The sequence below is a fragment of the Prunus mume genome, linkage group LG3, assembly GCF_029339155.1.
Source record: "Prunus mume cultivar Tortuosa linkage group LG3, ASM2933915v1, whole genome shotgun sequence".
Classification (NCBI taxonomy): domain Eukaryota; kingdom Viridiplantae; phylum Streptophyta; class Magnoliopsida; order Rosales; family Rosaceae; genus Prunus; species Prunus mume.
The window spans coordinates 21,864,703-21,888,773 of record NC_142700.1 but is presented as its reverse complement, the minus strand read 5'-3'; the positions used below and the strand labels follow the sequence as shown (position 1 = coordinate 21,888,773).

Below are 24,071 nucleotides of genomic sequence, written 5' to 3'. Positions count from 1 at the left end.
CTGCATCCTGTAGAAGTTGAGCCTCGAGAGGCCTATTGCTCCGGACAATCTCGGAGACTTTGGCAACAATGCTAGCCTTCCTTTCTTGAAGCTGCCTCACCTGCTCATCACTATCCGCAGCCTCCTGTTGCATTTGGCGGGCGATCTCGATCTCCCTCCTCATGGTGGCACTACATGAGGTAATCCGCTGCTCCAAGTCTTGGCCTATCCTTTGCTCCTCTAGAAAAGGACGGCGGCGGGGGGCAAATCTCTCCACCTGACCAAAGAGATGAGTCATCATAGCCGCCGAGCGTGGATCAGGGAAAAAGCCAGAACTCGCCAAAGTCTCAATGGCGGCCTTGAGCTTGCTTCTCTCATCTTTGTCCTCCAAGGACATGAGGTCTCCATCTCTGTATGACCGAAGTATGGCCTCAGCCCCTGAATCTGGTAGGGCCCCGGTCGATGTGGAAGAAGTGGCAAGGCGAGTGGAAGCCTCCGCGGAGGATATAGATGCATCCCACTGATCTAGGAAGTCAAAAATATCACTAGATGGCTGCAAGAAAAATGGGCATTATATTTCAAGAAAGGGAAATAAATTGCATATGTGCATATGTATGTATTTCTTGTTTCATACCGGATCAGGGGATGGTAGATGGGCCTCTTCATGGGGGACCGTGGCCAAGCTTCCTCCATCCTCCGCCGATGGATCCATGGTAATCTCGGCGGGTACAAAGGATGAAGACTCACCAATCTAGCAAAAGGATATAAGGATTACAATAATGGGCCATTTATTTGAAATAAACAAGAAAATTCGGGGCGTACCTCAAGTTGGAGTTCAGACGGAATGGCATCAACAACCAAGGTAGGAGCTCCCAAGGTCGACATGAGGACGGGCTCAGGTGGTGCACTTCCGTCGGTGGGAATAGTGGAAGGCACACCATTGGCGACGATCGCATGATCGACCGTAATGGCGGTAGACTCCACCACATCCGCCTAAAAAAGGAGGATGTGAGCTCCTAACAAACATAAAGCTTTGAAAAAACATTTAAGGGAGAGTAAGATCACCTGAAAAGTTGGGCCACTCTGGGGCGCCTCGAGAAGGCGGGTCAAGGGAGAGCCCGAACTTATGGCAAAGAGGGCTGAAATTCGGCCTCAGTGGCCGTGGCATCAGCCGAAGAAAGGTTGGGGCCAAAAATGGCCCGCTAACATGTGCAAACATTGAAAATAAGAAATTGGGGGCAAGGGTATAAGAAATTTTAAAAAAAAGTATGAAATTTCAATGAACCTGAGAATTCGGAACATGTGGGAAGTCTTCCTCGGTCAGCTCGTCCACGTGCTCATGAGCGTGATCATCGGGCATGAGAGTAATCTCGTGTGACCCCGTGGAAACATCCTCCGGGTGCTCCGTGGTAGTGATCTCGGCCGACTAAGTGCGAAAATTTAGTGAGCACAAAAGAAGTAAAAGAAAACTCAAACGGCTAAGGAGATGGATTTACCTCATACTCGCCCACCGAAGTCATGACTTGCGCCCCAATTCCCTTCTCAAGTGTAGGAGGTTGAGTTTCCTACATTTTTGGGCATAAGGGTGAGTTTTTGCCCTTCAAAATTAAATGAATGAAAGAATGTAGAGATATAGGCTTACCGGAGCGGCGGATGAAGTGGTGGCCGAATGCACGGCCCCGACCGAATGAGAAGAGGAAGGATGATCCGCCGGCCTTGGGGAACCTGCAACAAGCTTATTAATTTTAGTTCATTTTGATTCAAAAAAAAAAAAAAAGTGCACGGCCATACCTTGGGGTGAAAGGTTCCGCGGAACTTTTCTGGGCCGAAGGAATGTTTGAGAGGGCAAAATATTTCCGGCGGGGCTATCTCCTAAAAAGTTGGAGTTTTAAGTTTTTAAATGTGCCCATCAAGAATTCAGAAGGCTAGAAGTGCAAATATTTAAAATGGCAAAAATAATCATGGAGGATGGCTTACCTTGGATGGGGGCGGTGGGCCTTTTCTCGCCCCGCCCTAATATTTGCATTGGCGGATGTGGCCAAGCTCTCTCTCTCAATAACCTTGGCGGGAGGATTTTCCTTCTCGGCGGTGTCAACTATGAGATTGGAAGGGTTAGGAAAAAGAAAGATAGCCAAAAAATTAAAATAGGAAGAAAGTGCAAATATGTTACCTTTTGCTTGGGCCTTCTTCTTCTCTTTCTCTTGTTGAAAGGCCAATGAGCATGGGCAATGCTTAAGGATCCTATCCTCAATCTCGGAGCATGGTTGAGAAAACCAACCGGCCGACATTTCTTTCCACCAATGGATAAAGATGTTAGAGTCACCAAACCGAGGATCTCTAATCGGAATACTGAAGGATTTCACCAAGTCTTGGTTGAAATCCGTCAAGGTGGTGATTTCTTTTGCATCTTTAAATTCCACCCGCCAAGAGGAGAGCAGGTTGACGGAATCCATGGGTGGTATAGGGATGCTCTGTATAAAACCAAGCTGGTAGCCGGCGGCGGCGGGATAATAAAGCTCACCACCACAATGATAATTGCTTCCTTTGTTCACCATTAGGCCATATGGAAGATCTCGGCTGATAAGGATGCTCGCCCACATATTATGTCTCTCATCTTTCGTCTCCGCCGTGGGATATGAGGAAAGATCCAGGGCTAGATAATCTGAAAACGGTGATCAAGGCAAATGGAGAGATGCTCCCTAGTCCTCTCCTGGCACTCATAGAAAAAGCGAAAGCAATCCTCCACAAAATGCTTCCGCCGTGGGGCGTTGAGCAAAGGCGGACCCAAAAGTGCTTTATCATTTGGGCAAACGGTGGTGGGACTTAACTCCGGAAAATATAACTGGAGCCATAATTGAAAAATCCATATAGGGCCAGAAGCATGATAATCCATGGGTTTAGTGGTTACCTCACGGAGCCCTCTATAAAGATAGGCAAGAAAGATTGGGCCCATGGCCACTTGATGGCCATCCGCAAGTACCTCCGCCAAGGCTTGAAATTCCTTTGTGATCCCGCCGGATTTTGGGCATGCCAAGAACTTGCACAACCACATCACAAGGAAAGCCACATGCTCAGTATAGGTAAGCAAAGTCTAGCAAGTTGGGCGTCATCATCCCAAAACGGAGCCTCATGCAATTGGTGGAGGAAGACCAAAAGCATAGGGCCGCAATGATGAGAGATCGGTCGCAAGGAAATGGGCTTCCCGCACATAGGAGCAATGTATCATAAATCCCAATTTTCTTCCAATGGCCCTTCAATTTTGGTTCCAATGCTTTGAACCAATGATACCAATCAAACTTGCCATCCGCCGAGCTTGAGTGGTCGGGCTTCCCGGCGGGGATGATGCTTTCTTTGATGAGGCCTCTTTTGTTGCGGTGGGATCCGATTTGAGGGGGGTTCCCGTCGGCCAACCTTTAAATGGCTTGGTGCTCTCCCAAACGGATGCCCATGTGAAGTTTGAAAAATAAGTTGGGCCACTTCTTGGTTGCGTCACCCACACTTTGGCCACCTCTTCCGGATAGGCAGAGAAAAATGGGCCAAGAATATATTGGGCGGAGTTGGGAAAGGCATTGAGGAAATAAGCAAATACTTGCTTGCCCAAGTCTTTTTCCATGGCCACCTTCATATCTTCAAAAAATTGGCCACTATCACTTGGAATGGATTCCATCCTACAAACATGGTGTAAAATCGAATCAAAGAAAAATATAGTGAAGCAAACAAGATTCGAATCAAGAACACGAAGAACATCATGGCACTATTCACATATTCAAAGTTTCAAGTCTAAACTTTTGAAGGCTATAGATGCATCAAAATCATACCAAAATCAACCAAGAATTAGTATAACGTACCTAGAAACTTGCAAATTTCAAGTTTGATGTTGATTCGGGTGGATTTGGTGTGTGAAATGATGAATGTGAAGATGAAGAGGATATGGGTTTTGAGAAAACCTTCTAAAAGCCTATAGCTATGGTGGAAGTGCTTATGTGAAAATGAAAGGGACCTCTTGAATATTTGTAATATCTAGGGTTTTTAAAGGATAGGAAGTTCGAAGGTCCCGCCAATTTAATTGGTGTCTTCCTAAATTCCTACCCGATTCAAAATTGAATAACGTGCAAGGCAAGCAAGAAATAAAAATCTCAAATTTCAGAAATTGAAAAGTTTTGGGTTTCAATTTGCTTACCTCTACACCAATTCCGAAGCTAAACAAATCGGGGGGCAATGTTTGGGGGTGGTGGAAACCCACCTAATCCGGGCACTGGATATTGGATTGGCACAAGGAGAATACGGTCGGGCTGAACAGCTCTCTAAAATCGCAGCTGGGTTTTGTTCGAAAAGGGCTGGCGAGGTTGAGGCCAAGGTTTTTTTGGGCATGACCCGAAAAAGTTGGGCATACAAGATGCGGCCTCACAGCTCGAATGGAGTTGGAAATAGCGGCCGGGTGTGATGAATATGCGGCCGGGTGTGATGAATAGGCAGCTGGGCACGATTTGGTGTGACCGGAGAAGAAGAATTGCGGCTGGGCTAGTGCATATGGATTGTTCTGTTGGGCACGGCCAGGATTGGAGGAGTTCGTAGCCGGGCAGAATTGGAAGATCGTAGCCGGGCAGAATTAGAAGATCGTAGCCGGGCAGAATTGGAAGATCGAGCTGGGCATAATTGGAAGATCGAGCCGGGCAGAATTGGAAGACCGCGGCGGGTGTGATATACGGCCGGGTGTGATGAATATGCGGCTGGGCATAAAAGGGATGAATGCGGCTGCCAACTTATTGACCTAATATATATATATTAATATTGTATATCACAATGGATGGCTTCACTTTATGAGCCCATCCGCATGGGCCAGGCATTTCAACCAAGCTGTCTTGATTCATTCTCCCATATATGCATATATTGGTATATATATATATAATTATTTGTATACATATACAAATATATGTAAACTGAGGAAACTGTTGGGCACGACCAGCTTTCAAAATTGAAGCCCTTCCCATCCTATTCTAGATTTTCGGAGGATAATGTGCACGTGACGGAGGGCCTCACAAGGAAAGAAATCAAGGGAGTTTTTATAGTAACTCCGAGTGTTCCAAAACAAGGAAGAATCAAGCCTGTCAGAATATCAACGCAATCTCACGGATTTAGGAGGGCTTCGAAAGGAAAGATTTTAAAGAAGAGTTGACATTTGGCCATTCAATGGCTAGCCCATGGGCTGACGAGTGCCCTATATAAACCTTGCTCCATGAAGACATCAGACACACAACATCAGACAAACAAACCTATCTTTCGTCTCGCACTTTTCTTTTCCTAGACTTAGGATTTTATTTTTCAAGCACCTAGTGTAGTGAGTTCTTCGTTTTGCTAGTGTAAGTTTATATTTTCCTTGTCATTTAAATTCTTGTTTCAGTTTATATTTCTTGTCGTTTCAATTCAAGTTTATTTCAATTCCTTTACATTTAATTGTTATCGCACTTCGATTAAATTTAACTTCAAGTTTATTTCCTTTTCGTTCTTATCGTTCTTATCGCTTTTATTTTATTATTACTTTATCTGTCACTTTGATTTATTTTATTGCATTTCAATTCTTGTCTTTACGTTTATATGCATATTTAGTTTAATTGCATTATTTTTACATAAACCATAAAAATCACAAAAACATCCGTACGAAACCTAACCATTCTCGAGCCCGAGAAAGTGAAAGAATCTAGGCCAAGAAGAGGTTCCTTGCTTGGTCGATCAATCGTTTGCTCAGAAGTTAGAAGCGCAACACATCCATCTATTCTCATTCCATTCAAGCCCAATTTCGGGGCTTGGTGGTGGCACGCCCCGCATCCAAAAGAAGAAGGACCAAAAGTTCCTTCCAGCCGCCCGGCCGAAAAGAGGGTAACAAGCCAAAGCCGATCTTTTGGCCCAGATAGAAACTTTGCGGCATAACATGACGAAGATGCAGAATACAACAACATCCTTTTCCAAGCTTGACAACACTCAGAAATAGCTACACAAACAACAAACCCATTATGCCCAGCTTCAGCATGGCCTCGAGTAGACCATGAATTTCAGCAGGAACACTCTCTTTAGAGTGTGCATGCCCCTAACTGTGTTGGATCCACCTAGGGCCAAGGGGGTCACTTGACCCCTGCAAACCCAGAAATCCACCATAAAAGGCCAAGAACTTGACCCCCGCAAATTGCCCAGAGGTGTTTGATGAAATGCCCCAAATAGGAAGCGACCACCCATAGCCAAGAAGAAGCTTGCTATGCAGCGCACCTCGGTGCTTTAATTTTTTTCCTAACGTCAAAACAACGTCGTGCCACTTAAGAGTTTTTTTTTAAAAAAACTGGCCAAAATGACGTTGTTTCGCTCAAGTGTTTTAAAATAAAATAAAAACCTTAGGCAGCAGCTGCTGCCCGATAAAATAGATTGGGGATGGGTTTTTAACACAATGCTCTCATTCAAACCCTAAATCCCCATCGCCAACCCCTAATTCTACCCAACCCAATCCGAAGTTATATTTGTTAGTTTGTATTTGTTAGGAGTTTTTTATTATATTGTTTTTATTTTCCGAAATTATATTGTATTTGTTAGTTTGTATTTTTAGGTATTCTTTTTTAACAGTTAGAAATGTCGATGATACAAGAAATGTACATATCTTGCGCTATTAAAAGACATTAATGAATATGTTCATGCCTTTTCTTGTAGAATCTATAGAGAGAAGACTGAAGATTTTTATAAATAAAAAAATAAAAACCTATACCAAGAAATTGATGAAAGAAAACTGGGAGGATCACTATCATTTAATCTGATAGGAAAGATGAGTACCTGCTAAATCTTTGAAGATCGATTGTAAAGGATTTCGGGCCATGGTTTCTACTATGTTCTTCAATTTTCTTCTTATATTATATTCAATTAAATATTCATCCTCTTAAGCAAAGTCTACTATGTCTACTCTTTTGTTTGATTAAAAAGAATTAACTGGATTAATTTTTGTGTTTGTTAGTTTGAATAAATTAGGGTTTTTTCTATTAAAAGAATTATTTTTTATTATTAGATTGTATTTTTTTAGTTTGTATGCTTTAATTAGATTGTATCTTGGTAAATTGGATTAATTTTTGTCTTCGTTAATTAATGAATATTCATATATATATATATATATATATTTTCCTTGATTGGTTGCTGTTGGGATCTTATTTTGGTTAGTTTGAATAAATTAGGGTTTTGTTAGCTTGTATGATTTTTTATTAGATTGTATTTGTTAGTTTATATGGTTTTATTTATTAACTATGAATTATAATATTATAGTTTCATTTTAATGGGTCTATTTTATATAGAATTTCTTTTAACATTTTACACGTTGACCCCAGGAATAAAAATTCCTGAATCCGCCATTGCCTAACTGGCGTACCAAGGGCAAAGGCTGCACGACTGTCGAACCTTCTCCATCAAAACAACTGATCATGCTTGTCAATGCAAATTTCTCCATGTAGTTTGGCGTTGAGCATGACTAGTAAAACATTTGAAGGTAATGGAAGGACACCAGTGTGGTGCCTGCCAAGGGGACTCCAGTGTGTAAGCGTGAAAAATGAATTAAATGAATGTTGATTCAAGATTGAATAAGAGTTGAATCCAATTTTTGGGATTGGATGTCTGTTACCATGTTCTGACAGATACCAAGGCTTATATAGAGGCTGAAACCTACAAATTGGTGGCGGTTACAGATGACAGGTGGCAGATTTGGAGACAATGTAGGCTAGCACTTCTTAACTGGTGGAGAAGATCATGAGATTGTGGCAGTTAGCTCACTATATATCCTTAATTGTAGGATGGTGGTTGTGATCCATTCCTAGATTTGGTGGCACCTGCGAATCTGTGGGCTCAGCTAAGTTGGGAATCTTGGCTGAGAAGTACACCTCCATTAGGGGGGTTGTGCTCAACTGATGTCAATTGGGCCTTGTGGGCTAATATGAGACATCCTCATATAAACATAAAAAATAAGACAGAGAGAAATCAAAGACAAAATAAGCGAAAATACATCACTTTTAGCTTTTGTTGTGCTTTTTTATTAGTAGTAAAAAGCTAATAGCAAAAAAGGCAGCTAAGTTCTACTTTCCTTATTTATTTATAGGGATTTTCTATGCACTTCTCTTTGTTCATCCCAATACTTAAATCATTATAACTGTAAGTTTTATTATTTTGTAAAAAGAGAAAAAAGGTCATCCAACTTAATAATTAACCCTACTACATCTATACACCCCCACTCTTCATATTAAGTTTTAGAAACCTCCTTCCAACTTTCTGGTTACAAACTCTCTCTCTCTCTCTCTCTCTCAACAATACCCCAGTGTTAGAATTCCAGTTCAGTTCTTGGAGATAGGTAAAGCTGTTATCTTTCTCTAGAAAGTATTAAATTTCTGATTTGGGGTTTCATTTGTTTGTGTTTTTTTTTTTTTTTTTTTTTTTGCTGGGAACAAAGAAAATGGTGGGCTTTAAATAGAAAATCTATTTTAGTTCTTATTTTTTCAGTTTGGAGTGTATTTAAGGGTAGTTTGGGAAAATAGTGGGGTTTTCTTAGAAATTGTGAAAATTTAAATTAAAAGTTGAGGTGAACTTAGAACATAGGGTGAACTAAGAGAAGTGTGGGGTTTAAACAGAAAATCTCTTATTTATATATAAACCAATACGTGGTGAATGAAATTCATGCAAAGTGAAAGATAATTTCCTATGATGACTCCCTTTCTTTCTCTTATATACGCAGGTTTACAAAAGAAAGCTTCTCCCATAACTCACTAGCTTCTCCCACAACTCACTAACTCAAAATCAAACCCAAACCAAAGCTGGGCTTAATCGTGTGAATGCCTTCAATCTTGTGGGCCCTTTGGCAGTCAGATGGAATCTGCAAGAATGAATAGCAAAAGTGAGACCTTGGGCTATTTTTTTGATGTGGGATTGTTGGCATAACGGTCAATCACATATGGTATAAACAGGAGTCCCCCAAGTTCCCGATTGAGAAGGAACTTCTTAGTTCAGGGCTTGCATTTTTCATTGGCAATCTAACTAAGAGCGGTACTGCAAAGATGGTGAGCCTGTACTTAGCAAATTTTGCCAATGGCAGTTCCCTAGTCCCCTAACTCTCTGATTGAGTTGTCACTTGGAAAATAGGGACAAGCTGGTTCTTGTAACCGGGAGTGTGAGTAGTGATATCTGACTGGCCTTTGGGTTGTGAGTAAGATGTGGCCCTATCGAGCGGTAGGGTAAGTGATATTAATCCCTTGTGGATGTGTTTGTCGTTCAGTAATGAAGCACTAGCTTGGTTTATTAGATTGGATAAAAATAATATTTCATTCATATTGATATATAACAATAGAAAGGTTATATATACATAGCTTTCTAGGAAAGTAATTATGTTCCTATAATCTTGTAGAATCAAATAGTTGACTTAGACTAATTAGGAATGTACAGCTCATTGACACTCCTCCTTAACTTGGAGCATATATGTCGTCAATGCCCAACTTGCTAAGTGAGCTGTGAAATACCCTGCCTATGACTGCTTTTGGTGAGGACATCTGCAAGTTGATCTTCGGATTTAACAAATGATACCTTAATGATCTTCGCCTCGAGCTTCTCCTTGATGAAATTTCTGTCAACTTCAACATGCTTGGTTCTATCATATTGCACTAGATTATGTGCAATGTCTATTGCGGCTTTGTTGTCACAATTCAGTTGCATGGCATGTTTGGGTCTAAACCCCAATTCCCTCAACAAATTCCTTATCCAGAGTAGCTCACATACTTCGTGTGTCATACCTCGGTATTCTGCTTCTGCACTTGATCTTGACACTACTTTCTATTTTTTACTTCACCGAGATACTAGATTGCCTCCCACAAAGGTAAAGTATCCAAATGTAGATCCTGTCAATAACAGAGATCGCCCAGTCTGCATCAATGTGACCCTCAAGCGTCTAGATGACCATGTCGTGCGAACATCAATCCTCTTCCAGGAGATGACTTCAGGTATCTTAGAATTCGGTTTACCGCATCCATGTGGGCTTCACTTGGTGCATGCATGAACTGACTCACCACACTTATTGCATATGCTATATCAGGTCTAGTATGTCCTAGATAGATTAACTTACCCACAAGGCATTGATATCTTTCTTTGTTGGTGGGTGCCTAATCAGGATATTCACCAAGCTGATGATTCAACTCCATTAGCGTATTTGCTGGTTTGATGGCTAACATTCCAGTGTTAGTCAAAATGTCAAGGATATATTTCCGTTATGATAGAAATATTCCTTGTTCTGAACGAGCCATTTCGATGCTTCGGAAATGCTTCAGATCACCAAGATCTTTCATTTCAAACTCACTTGCCAAGTGGTGCTGCAATGCTACCTTTTCCACTGGGTCATTCCTAGTAACTATCATGTCATCAATATATACAATAAGGGCAGTGATTTTACCTTTCTTATGTTTCAAGAAAAGAGTATGATCTGAGTTACTTTGCTTGTATCCAAAATCCTTTATTGATTTGCTGAACTTTCCAAATCATGCTCTGGGTGACTGCTTCAATCCATAGAGAGACTTTCTTAGTTTACACACCATGTTGCTAGTATTGGGCCCCATCTTGCATCCTGGAAGGGAATCCATATAGACTTCTTCTTCTAGGTCGCCGTGCAAGAAGGCATTTTTGACATCAAACTGGTGGTAGCCAGTTTAGGTTTCTTGCCAGAGAAAGAAGTACCCAAATTGTGTATATCTTGGCTACAGGGGCAAAGGTCTCCCCATAGTCAATCCCATAAGTCTGAGTATAACCTTTCGCCACCAATCTTGCTTTGTATCGGTCAATGGTGCCATCTGCCTTGAACTTTACTGTATATATCCATCTACAACCCACTGTTCTCTTCCCTTTGGGAAGAATAGTCATCTCCCGAGTAGAATTCTTCTTGAGGGCCTCCATTTCATCATTCATCGCTTGAGTCCACTTGGGATCTTTTAGAGCTTCCTGCAGATTACTTGGAATAGATACAGTGGATAATTGACATGCAAATGATGCACAAGACGAAGACAACCTATGTAGGGACACATGATTAGCAATAGGGTATACTGTTGTCTAGGAATCCCTCTAGTGGTACGAATAGGTAACGATAACCTGTGTTTCTGTATGACTTGACTCAGGCAAAGTGCTTAAGTTGGAGTTTAAATGTTCAGATTACCTGCAAGGAATTTTCAGGACCTGATTGGATGATTGGTGATGGTAGTATGAGGGAAATTATCTGAACCATTATCGGAGTTTCCGGTAACTCTTGATCTTGTTGCACTCATGGCTGGTTGCTCGGACACTGACTACTCTAAAACATTTTGTTAAATTTGGATGATATGAGTATCTTCTGCAAAGATAGAGCTCTCCCCCTGCAGAGTATGCTCGAAACTCCCCCGAGTAATAGAACTGGTCTCGTGGAAAGTCACATCTGCGGTAACATGCATAGTCCGAGTGGGAGGATGGAAACACTTAGGGCCCGTTCGGTAATGTTTTTAGAGCCTGTTTTCTGTTTTTGTTTCTGTTTTCACAAAAACACGTTGCATCGTTTTCGTTTTCCCTCACAAAAGCGTTTTCAAAACAAATCGACTTTGTGAACAAAAGTTGAAAATGAAAAAGTTGTTTTCAGTGATTTCATTTTCAGTGTTTTCCGAAGACACAAGAATGCATCCCATCAACAACTCTAGCTCTCTCTTTTGACAACCGATAAACCCACCAACAGGAACAACACCCATCTTCTCGACCCAAAATAAGCAGATCTGCAAATTAAGAAAAAAAATCAGAGGAAGAAGAAGAAAAAAAGCAGAGACAAGAAGAAGAACCACCACATACCTAACTCAACCACCATCATCACCCAATCAAACCATCACAACCATTAATTAGTGGATCAGAGAGAGAGAGAGAGAGAGAGATGGGTGGGTGTATGGGATTCATGCCATGGAAGGAAGGAGGAGTGGGTGTAGCACTGGGAAGGAAAGGAAGAAGAAAAGAGGAAGAAAATGAGAAAAAAGAAACGGCTGGGGAAGGAAAGGAAGAAGAAAAGGGGAAGAAAGTAGGAAAGAGGAAGAAAAGAGAAAAGAAGCTGACCATGTGAAGGAAAGAAGAAGAAAAGAGGAGGAAGAGAGAAAAGGAGAAAAAGAAGAAAAAGGAAAAAAAGAAAAAAAGGAGATAAGATAGTTTTTGAGCTTAAATTTTTTTCATTGTTTACAATAATTTTAGCCTCTAAAAATATCAGAATTAAAAAAAATTAGAACTGAAATTAGCAAAAATACACCTGAAAAACAATTGTTCTACCAAACACGTTTTCATTGTTTTTGTTTTCTAAAGATGTTTTCTAATTAATCTACCAGACGCATTTTCATTTCCTGAAAATGCAAATTTGTTTTCTTGTTTTCATTCTCTGAAAATATTCTCAGAAAACATTCTCCGAAAACGTTACAGACGGGCCCTTATAGTCATACAGTGTCGGCATAACCTACAAAGATACAATGCAGTGCACACGGATCAAGCTTGCCACGCTGATATGGATACACCTGAACATAAGCAACACAACCAAAGACACGTGGTTCAAGATTTGGTGTGGATGGCATGGTGAGGAGTGGTCAATGTCTGAAATGGAGTTTGATACTGAAGAGTGCTAGATGGTGTTCTATTAATGAGGTAAGTAGCAGAACAAAGAGCCTCCCCCCAAAAATGATGAGGCATACAGGCCTCGAATAAAGAGGCACGAACAACCTCTAAGAGATGATGATTCTTACGCTCTGCGACGCCATTCTGTTGTGGTGTATAGGCACATGTGGTTTGATGAACAATTCCATGTTGACTTAAAAAATTATGTAGGTCATGGTTGACGTACTCTCCTCCATTGTCAGACCGAAGTGTAGTGATCTTCTTGTCAAACTGTAATCCATGATCTATTACAAGTGAAGATGTTCAAGAGGTACCTGAGGTGGCTAAGGCCTCGGAGCCAGATGTACCTGATGGAGGTTCTGATGCAGTCTCCTCGGATGAGTGAGCGGATGCAAATGAGGCTCTGGTCGAATCCTTTTTTCGCCCTTTGTGGACCCATCCTTCTGGATAACCAATGATCTCATAACATCCCTTAATTGTGTGGTTATCTAAACCACATTTGGTACACTTCATTGGAGGCCGGTTACGAGTAGGGTTGACACTATAGTTGTTCGGCTGAGATTGTTTGGACCTCGTAGTAGCCAAGGCTGTGGCTTTGGAGGTTACACCAGCTTCAGACATGGTTCCCTGGCGATTACTCTCTCTTTTAATATGTGCATATGATGCCTCAAGTTCGGGCTTTGGCTCCATCCGCAAAATCTCTCCTCAGATTTGATCGAAATTATTGTCCAAACCTGGAAGAAATATATAAACTCGAAGATGATCAACCTCTTTGCGTCTAGTCTCAATGTCTTTCGGATGCTCCATGGTGCTTGGACTTAACTGATCAAGCTCCTGAAAAATCTCAATGAGCTCACTGTAATATTTGGCAACTGATGCGCCAGCTTGCTTCATTATGAATGACCGTCTGTGAAGGTCATAAATCTTGGCTTCATCGGCACCATCTGAGTAGGTTTTCTTGATTGCAGCCCAGACTTGCTTTGCTGTGTCATAACGAATAAATCATTTAATCTGATTAGGTTGCATGATGTCGAACAACCAACTCTTGACTTGGCAATCCGATGCACGACATTTATTAAATGTGGGATCTGTGTCTGCAGGCTGGGCAATATCACCGGTCAAGTGGCCATGTTTTTCTCGCCTAGCTATCTTCATCTCTATGATTTGATGCCATAGAGAATAATTATTCTCATCCAGTTTGATTCATGCGGGGAAGTTGGAGGTGTCACTCTGCAAAGTGACGATTTGTGTGGTAGTTTTGGAGCCTCCTGACACCAAAGATTGATTGGTGTTTGCTGACCCATCATCGTTGGCCATGATATTGGCTTACAAGTGATGAGAGAGAAAAAAAAGAGGCAAAAAGAAATCTGTAAACGTTACTCTGGGTAACTGATGAGAAAAGGACACCAACAAAAATATTAGGTTGAAGGGAAACGGTGATTTGAGTTGGTTTGTGAGATTTGAATATTTGTTGAATGACGTGACAAACTAGTTTGACAAACTAGTGCTGGGTTGTGAGATGAAATATAGGCTGGTTTGACAAACTGATTTGACGAAGGTGGACAATAAGACGAACTGACGGAATATAGATGGAATATAGGCTGGTTTGCAATAAGAAATAGAGGTTGAGGGAAAAAGAAGGCAAGGGAACGGTTGAGTGATTTTCTGGTGCTGGGTTTGTTGACGGCTGCTATTGCGGAAGCGATTGCTAGGGTTAGGTCAAGAGACAGTCATGATTGACTGCTTTGATACCATATCAGATTGGATAAAAATAATATTTCATTAATATTGATATATAACAATAGAAATGTTATGTATACATAGCCTAGGAAACTATTCTAGAAAAGTAATTATGTTCCTATAATCTTGTAGAATCAATACCAAGCTTGGATTTTTGTTAATTGTCGTTCGGCAGGTGCGGCAAGTGGGCAATTTGCTGTTGGAAGATGGTGTTTGATGTCGATCGATGCGAAACTTGTGAACTTTTGGTGTTGAATGTCGATCCTGCTTAAACTGCTGCTTATTTGGCCCAGTTTTATCATTTTGAAGCTAGTCTATGGCTGCTTAATTTCAGCAAGAAAAGAGGGAGAGTTGTTCCCTACCATATGTGCTATTTTCCTTGATGTCACTGTGCAATCAGATGGTACTATATTATCAGAAAATCAAGGAAGAAGGAACACACAATTTTTCTCAAACCATTTCAGAATTGATCAACTTGGTTTCAAGGTTCTTAAACAACCTTCTTGCTTTCACTCTTTGATTTCCAGTCGACAACTCCCGTGAAATCTTTGTTTATTTGCTTTGCATACTTCTTTGGATGGTATGATTTCAGTTGACGATCGATTATAACTATGGTTAATTAAGTTTCATTGTATTTTTATTCCAACTGTGATTGCTTTTACTCGAACTTGAGCTCCTAAACTTAGTATATCTTTAATCACCAAGATTTTTTAGTTCGATTTGGCCACTGACAAGCATGTAATCTAATTGTAGGGCAATTTTATCATTTTTTGTTTCTCCCTCTCAATACTTAAGTACGTGCACCAATTGAGGTGTACCTCCTTATCCATCCCAATTGTTGTTAACGATCCTCGAGTATACATGTCATTATGAGAACTTTCATTTTCTTAATCACCATTCAAATATTGTTTCTGTCCAAAAAAAAAAAATTCAATCAAATTAAAGATGGCTAAATTATTTATAGGGTTTTCGATCGAAATGGTCCCCCAACTTTTGTCCCAGTATTATTTTAGTCCACCAATTAAAATTTTCATTTCAATAGTCCTTCAACTCTTCATTTAATATCAAAATTGTCTTACCGATAAAAATTGTTAATATTACCGTTAAATTGAGGAGTAAAACTAGCTATATGAATTAAAATATTAAAAAATAAAGGAAACTATTATAAAACTTTGAATCTCACCAGCCACCTACTATGGTCCACTTACCAGCCACATTGCATTTTTTTTGTTGCTAAGATTGACTTAAAAATTTATATATTGTTTAAATTATTTAAAAAATTTAAAAGCAGATGAATTCAAAATAAAAATAAAAATAAAAAATATCCCCAAAAAAAAAACCTTGTATTTACCCAAAAATACACCCAGTCGTGAGATTGGGGCATTGGAGGTGGGTTGTGTGTTAGTACTTTTTTAAATAAGAGCACTTCCACCGTGCAGGCCAGCATGGGCAGAGGCCCCAGCCCCAAAAAGAAGTCCAACGGTGAAGCCCAGCCCAGGCAAGGAGTGGGCTCCATTAGGTTGGGCAAGCTGACCTAATGCTAATGTCAGCAGCCAATTTAAATAACAAAATATTGAAGAAAAAAAAAGGGGAAAAAAAACTAAAATTTTAGAAGTTTTTTTTTTAATAAATACCTAGACATATTCTTCACTTCCCACACCAAAACTCTATACAAATTCTTATATTCATATCTCATGTGAATAGTAGTTACCATTAGGTTGCCATAGCAATGGGTGGGAGGGAAACCAACAAAAAAATTGCAAGGGCAGGTACTATTTACATGAATAATAACAACCATTGCCTCTCCGTGCCTTTTGGCCATGGCAAATGGGTGGAAATGCTATAAGAAATTAGGAAAAAATCAATCGGTTAAATATGTAATCTACTGACAAATTCATGTTTTTTAATTTCTAGTAATTTTTGCAATATTCACTTTAATTTTTAATTACTTTTTTCCAACAAAAAAAATTACTTTATTTATATTTTCTAATGAGAGGGGATAACGTACTAAACTTACACACACTACACAAATCTCAAGACCTTCTGAGAGAACAAGTACTCCAAACTAGTATAGAAAACAAGTACTCCAAACCACTATACTAGTGCGTCTTTTACATCATTAGAATCTTAATTTTTACCAAAATTGTCGATTTGATTAATTTTTAAACGATTTAAACGATCTATGTCTTTGATTAATTTTTCATAAAAATGATATTTATACGATAATTGATTAAAAATAAATAAATAAATAAAAAGATTAATAACAACTACCGGAGGTGGACAACAAGCAACACCCACTGTAGCCCACCCTAGGATGCACCTCTGTCCCTCTATTTTGTTTCCCTCTTTTCTGCCTTCTTTGATTTCCATAAAGCTGCATATGAGGCTTTCTGCAAGAATGCTATTGTATGAATTAACTCAAACCCAATTAACTCCATGAATTTTCATACAAATTTATATGCATTTCAAAACCCTAGCTACTGATTTCCTCCTCCTCCTTTGATAGTAAACTCTACCGAACACGTCGCTTCAAGCACAGCGTCCACTCCCACTCCTCATAGCTCCTCAACCTTCTCATTCCCAATGGCTTGTTGGCCGAAGCTCAGAAGTTCCAAATTTTGATGATAAAAGCTTGCAGCTCGACCTTTTGCTCCAGCTGAACCGCGGTGGCGGCCCCAAGAACCCAGAACCCCTCCAGTTCAAGCTCACTCTCAGGTCATACAACCAGATTCTAATTTCATTGTCTCAATTTTTACCCGTTGACGATGTGAAAACTGTGTATTTGGAAATGTTGGCCGATAAGATTTCTCCAGATATGAGTACGTTTAATGCCATTGTGCTTGCTTATTGTAAATTGGGCAATGTGGTTGAGGCTGACTTGTATGTCAGCAGGATAGCACAGGCAGGTTTCAGCCCCGATACTTTTACGTATAATTCCTTGATATTGGGGCGTTGTAGGAATAAGGATGTGGGTAACGCTCTCACGATTTTTAAGCTAATGCCGGATAATGGTTGTCGGAGAGACATGATTTCGTATAATTATTTGATACATGGGCTTTGTGAGGCTGATTGGATTGACGAGGCTTTCAAGTTGTTCTCTCACATGGGAGACGATAATTGTTTTCCAGATGCAGGAACATTTAACGTTCTTATTCATGCTCTGTGTAGATCCAGAAGGAAATTAGAAGCGATTAATCTATTTAAACAGATGACAGGGAAGGGTTGTGAACCAGATATTTATACTTATAATGTGCTCATTGATAGCATGTGCAAGGAACATAAGCTTGTTGATGCTAGAATGTTGCTAAGCAGGATGGTGAAGAAAAGATTGGTTGCTGATGTTGTCACATACAAGACATTGATTGATGGGTATTGTAAGGATGGAATGGTTGAGGCTGCATCCAAGATTTTTAACTTAATGGAATCAAATCATTGTTGTCCAGATGCTCAAACGTTCAATGCATTGATTGATGGGTTTTGTAAAAGGAATATGGTGCACCAGGCAATGACGCAGCTTAATGAAATGCTTAAACGGAAGCTCTCATCAAATGTGGTTACGTATAACTCATTAATCCATGGACAGTGTAGAGCAGGTCATTTTGATAGTGCTTATAGGTTGCTAAATTTGATGAAACAAAGTGGTTTGGCTCCTGACCAATTTACTTACGGTGTTCTCATCGACACTCTATGTAAAAAGGGGAGATTAGAGGAAGCTCATGCCCTGTTTGATTCTGTCAAGGAGAAAAGAATCAAGTCAGATACAGTGATATTTAATGCTTTCATTGATGCTTACTGCAAGGTTGGAAAAATCAATTATGCCCTTGCTTTGTTTGGTAGAATGCTGACTGAGGATTGTTTGCCAAGCTCATATACTTTCAGTGCCTTGACAGATGAGCTATGCAAAGAGAACAGAATGTCGGAAGCATCATTATTTGTGGAAAAGATGTGATGTACTGGTGTGAAGCCTACAGTCCCTCATTATAATATTTTAATTAATCAGGCACTGAAAGAAGGTGACTTTGACCGTGCTCATACAATTTTCAATGAGATGGTTTCTGCTGGTAACCAACCGAATGTAATTACTTACAACCCATTTATTCATGCATATTGCATGCTAGGCAATATAAATGAAGCCGAGAGGGTGATGATTAAGATGAATGAAGAAGGAATTTCTGCAAATTCATTGACTTACACATTTTTAATTGGTGCATATGTCTGTATGGGATTAATAGATGGTGCATTTAATGTTCTTAAGTGCATGTTTGATTCTGGTTGTGAGCCTTCTCGTCGTACCTATTCCTTTCTAATCAAATATCTCTCAGACAAAAAGTTGGTTACGGCAAACAGTAATGAAAGTGGCCTTGATATCATTTCAAATGTCTCCTCTTCCGATATTACTGATATATGGAAGACAATGGGTTTTGAAATTGCTTTAGAGCTCTTTGAGAAGATGGTTGGACATGGTTGTATTCCCAATATGAACACTTATGGTGAGCTTATAGCGGGACTTTGCAAAGAGAGAAACTTGGAAGTGGCCCAGAGCTATATGGTCATATGAGAGATATAGGTATTTCTCCAAGCGAAGATATTTATAATTCTCTTGTTAATTGTTGCTGTGAGTTGCAAGTGTATGGAGAGGCAGCAATGCTGGTGGATACTATGATTGAGCATGGTTATTTACCCGCATTGGAGTCATGCAAGTTGCTTGTATGTGGGCTTTTTGATGAACAGAATAACGAGAAGGCAAAGGCAGTGTTTTGTAGTATGCTTCGTTGTGGGTATAACTATGATGAAGTAGCTTGGAAACTTATTATTGATGGTTTGATTAAGAAGGGTCATATCAATAGAGGATCTGCGCTGGTAGGCATCATGGAGAAGATGGGTTGCCAGCTTCATCCTGAGACACATTCAGAGTTGATCGAGGGAATTGATGGAACATAATGCTGATCTTAAATGTTGTTTCATGGAGGATTGGATTTTTTTGTCATACAAGCTTAGAAACTGTGACGTTGAGGTTGTACTATGTACCAGGTTTCAACCTGTCATTAACAATATTCCAGAATCTGATTGTAGCTTCTGTACTACAAAGTGTACGAGTGTATGTTTCAACCTGTCATTAAGGATAGTCCAGAATCTGATTGTAGCTTCAGTACTAGACAGAGTGTACAAGCATTTGTGAAGTTCATGAGGCAAGTATATGTTTAAAGTCTCAAATTCTTTTTTCAGACCTCTATCTTCAATTATCTTAGTTTCGCTTTTAACATAAATCCATGTATCATATGGGATAGTTGTTTGGAGAGTAAAGTTTTTTATATTTCTCTAGTAAATTTACCCGTCATGCATTTTGGACACACATTTTTAGCAAACTTAAGAATGAAGAGTAAAACTTTTAATAAACTGGTGACAAATGAATCATTTGTTTAGCAAAGTTTTAAAATGAAAACAAAAGTGGATTAATTCATGACCACCATTAATAGATGAAGCAAACAAAACCACGGAATAAGGTCATTGTTTTTTATGTCATATATCCTAAAACTGTTTTATTTTTCCCAGTCATACCGTTATTATATGACACATCTCTTTTTATACCGTGAATGTGAATGTGAAATTGGAAGAAAAAAGAAAAAGGATCCAATATGCTTCCATATCTGCTTCAGCTATATTATAGGTGGGTACAAGTTTTCAAGGAATATGCCTTTCTTATCTTTATTGTTTTATTACTTATTCTTGCTTGCTTTGATTAAGATGTACTGTTAATTATTGCCTAATTAAGTGATTCTTTTGTTCAGTAATTTTTCAGGTTGAGAAGTTGGTGAACTCATTTCTGAGTCCAAACAGGCAGGATTTTGTTGCTGTATGGAGGGAGGTAAGGTTTCTAGACTTCTTACTTCTTATGGTACTTTTCATTCCCAATTTGGTTCTGTAATACTTAGGCCTTCTCTGAGTAGAATTATGCTGAAATCGATAAAAATGTTGAGCTAATAATGGTGCTTTTTTCCTTTTTTGTACTTGATTTAGATCTGGTGAAGCTTTAAAATTTGAATTTATAGCCTATTATGAAGTGTATGTATGGTAGTGATGAGTTTATTTTATTTTAGTTCTCAAAGGCATAATCAGTAAAGGATTTTATCATACATGGGATGAATATAAAAGTTATTGTAGGCCTCTGCAATTATTCTAGTTGTGGTGTCAATTTTCTTGGCTTACCTCTAGGATTAGTGTTTTCTCACTTACCTATAAGGATATCTGGGTTGTTTCTTCTGTTGTATTATGCTTTTCTCATGACTTAATCTTCTTTTGTGTCATCAATTGCCAAAAGAAGAAAACAAAGCTTCTTTTGTCATATCCTGTCATTACATGTTACTAGTCAATATGCATTTTTGTGTTCAGAAGAAAGTAACTCCCAACACATTAGTTAGTTTTAAGTTACACCTCTTTTGTTCCCTTTTCAGTTTATGTTGATGAAAGCATTTGTTTGGACATCCTACAGAATCAGTGGAGCACTATCAATGAGGTAGCAGCAATACATCTAACTTTATCCAGGAATTTGGTCAAGTGTACTGATTTCTTGGGGTGATTTCTAGTGATTTGATTTATTGAGTCTCTTAGACTCTGATTTTTTATTTTATTTTATTTATTTATTACTATATGTTTCTTGGTCTACTTCAAAAGGGCATGTATCAAGTGGATGAATGGGATGGTGTACAAAGGTGTCTGTAAGATACTTGACAAGGAGAATGCTATTTAGATGTATATGCTCAACCCCCATACCCCCTCCCCTTTATTTTCCTTAATATTTGTGCCTTTGACGGTTAATTCTAATGAACTCATCCAATTAGTTTTCTCCCACCTACTTTCTAGGTTATTTATATGTTCTACTTCTGTTCTACCAATAGTTTTGCTTCTTAGCTGCTTGAATTTTTTCTACCCTTCCAACTTGATGGAGTAGTGTTGAAATCTTATAAAGCAGTCTAGAAACTTCGCTTCCATTATGATCTCAGGCTCTGTAGATATGTTTGGCAACTGGTATGTATGATGTTTGAGAGATGTAATCAGCACTATGTTTAATGAAAGTTCAAGGATGCAGATGTGTCTTCTCAATGTGTTCTTATTTTTGTCGTGCGAATACAGAGGTTATATATCTGGTATACTGTGATTGGTGTATGCCTATACCATTGGTTACTTGCTAATATTTCCTTCCACCTTATGCCATATACATGGGAACAATAATTAACTTGTCACAAGTTTAGTTTTGACATAGCTGCACAATATTGTCAGATCAGAACCTGTTATATTGTGTAATTTTCCTATAGCCTTCTCCAAATCACTAGCTAGGTATGAAATGGTTCATTGCATTTTCGACAAGCCAGATTGGATTTTTACATGCATCATGAATGCTTGAGTAATGGTAGAATATTCTAGTTTGGGTATACTAGAAAACATGTTGGAGTGGTGGTTTTGTAGAACATGCCCAATTCATTCTATATTTTTGTACTTTAATTGCTGGCTTCTTTTTCAGTTTCCTTTGTCTCCTAATATTCTTCCTTCTTATTTCTTTTCTTATACATAACAAAGTCCAAGGAAAATTGAGGAGAAGAGAGAAGAAGATGATCAAAAGCAAAGCCTAACAGAGTTGAGGATAGTCCTATACAAAATAAAATGTGTTGTATCTTTTTCGTTTTCCATTATTTTTGCTCGATTGGTTTTTTGGTCAATGACTTGAGAGATGTAACTAACTGTGTTTAATAAGTTGTATTGAATAAATAAATAAAATAGTGTATTGATTTTTCCATAAAGAACAGTTGTAGTGTTCAAGAACTTGTAAGATACAAATAATTTCACGTTTACTGGCGTAAATTATTACTGATCAAGAATGTTAAAAAACAAAAGTTACTGATCAAGAAAAGAATAATCACAAAACCAGGTTATGCTTTGGATGAACTCATATCTGAAGAAAACCTAGAAAATGATGACTTAAACAATGTACAGTAGTGACCCAGCTATAAAAAATTATTAAAAAAAACATTGTACAGTTTTATCACATGACATTGTGGAATACGCCTCGTTGATTTATTAGCTCCATATTAACTTGCTAATTGGTTAACGTTTGAGTAAATGTGTATCTATCTACATGTATCTAAACATGTTAATATTACTTTAGTGATCTTTCTGTTAGGTTATGCTTAGCTAGGATTTTTTAGCTTCCTTTGACAACTTTGTAATTGCACATATTAATCAATCAAACTCAAGATTTTTAGGCTAGACTAAGTAAATTTGTGGCTGATGACTTGGCGGAGATCAAACAATTTACATTAGAGAGCATTGAGTAACATGTGTATTGCTCTGCCAGCTCATCTTTTGAGTAACATGTGTACTTTATAATGGCAATTCAATTTTCATGTCCTCGTTATTCGTACAAAATGTCATCAAAATAAAAAAATAGTTTAGTGACTTAATTGTGTTCGTCAATTGATTTCGTTAAAGTTAGATAACTAAACGTTTAGACAACAAAAATATAAGTTCAAAGAAAAACGAACACAAAAATGCTAAACCTAAGGAAGGAATCTATTCTTTGCACCCATATGCAACCTTTAGGCCATCTTTAGCCCAAATTAATGCAAAACTCATCTCCAGCCATAGTCTAAATAAAATTTTGGTCAAATTTGGAGGGTCACATTTGGCCCTTTAGCCCTCCAACCGAGCCAAATGTAACCCAGTTTTGGCCTAGGCCAAATTTATAATTGACCTCATCCATATGCTTTTCAACGACCAATCATTAAAGCACTCCCCACTCTCCTTTTTAAAAGTTGGATATATATATATATATATATATATATATATATATATATAAGCTTTTTGATTGTTTCTTGTTGGCAATGACTATTGGAATCCATACCTACCCACTCCCCTTTCTTTTTTTCTTTTTTTTCTTTTTTTTTTTAATAATAAATGTGGTCAACTTTTGCAATCTTTTCAAGTGTTGTTTTAAAAAAAAAAAAAAAAAATCTTGTTCATAACCGTTGAGCTCAGACCCTTGAACCCTTCCAGTTTCCATTGAGCTCAGACCCTTGAACCCTTCCAGTTTTTTTTTTTTTTTAATTGTCTTTGTTGGCTTTATTATTATTTCTTTTAAAAAATTAAAAACCTAAAATTTGTCTATAAATACCTCTCCCACTCATTTCATTCCACATTTCAGAAATCTTGTTCTTAATACGTGTCATATATGGAATATTGTCTCTAAATATTAGTTTAATTAAATTAAACAATATATAGTTGTGGAATGTATGAGTGTTGTACTATAGTTTTTCTCAAAATAATAGATCATGAAGGACACTAAAATATAGCCCTGCATGGCTGGAGATGGAAAAATTTAGCCCTGCACTATTCTTTAAAAAATTAATATTTTGGGGGGCTAAATTTTTAGCCCTGGACTACATTTAGCCATATGGCTGGAGATGGCCTTACCTCCTCAATCATGACTCATAACAGTGCCAAACAAAGTGTGAGGGGCTGCACTTGTAATACCGCACACCTTGCTTGCCCAAGGTCATTAGTCAAGCCCATGGCTGCTTTGTTGTGTAGGGGTATTTTGGTAATTAGAAAATGATGCATTTTCTTTTATTTTGTCATTATGACCCTTAAGCACAAGCGATGTCTCTTCCTGTAACAAGTGAGAATGCATAAAATGCTATAGAGAG

General features: G+C 38.6%; 1 pseudogene across 1 annotated transcript; it reads left to right on the top strand.

The window, feature by feature from the left end:
• Positions 1 to 16,885: 16,885 nt before the first annotated feature.
• On the top strand, positions 16,886 to 22,172 carry LOC103343397 (uncharacterized; annotated as a pseudogene). Its single transcript, XR_016125338.1, has 3 exons — positions 16,886 to 19,562; positions 20,163 to 20,239; positions 20,826 to 22,172. The product of XR_016125338.1 is annotated as an uncharacterized LOC103343397 (transcript).
• Positions 22,173 to 24,071: the final 1,899 nt, after the last annotated feature.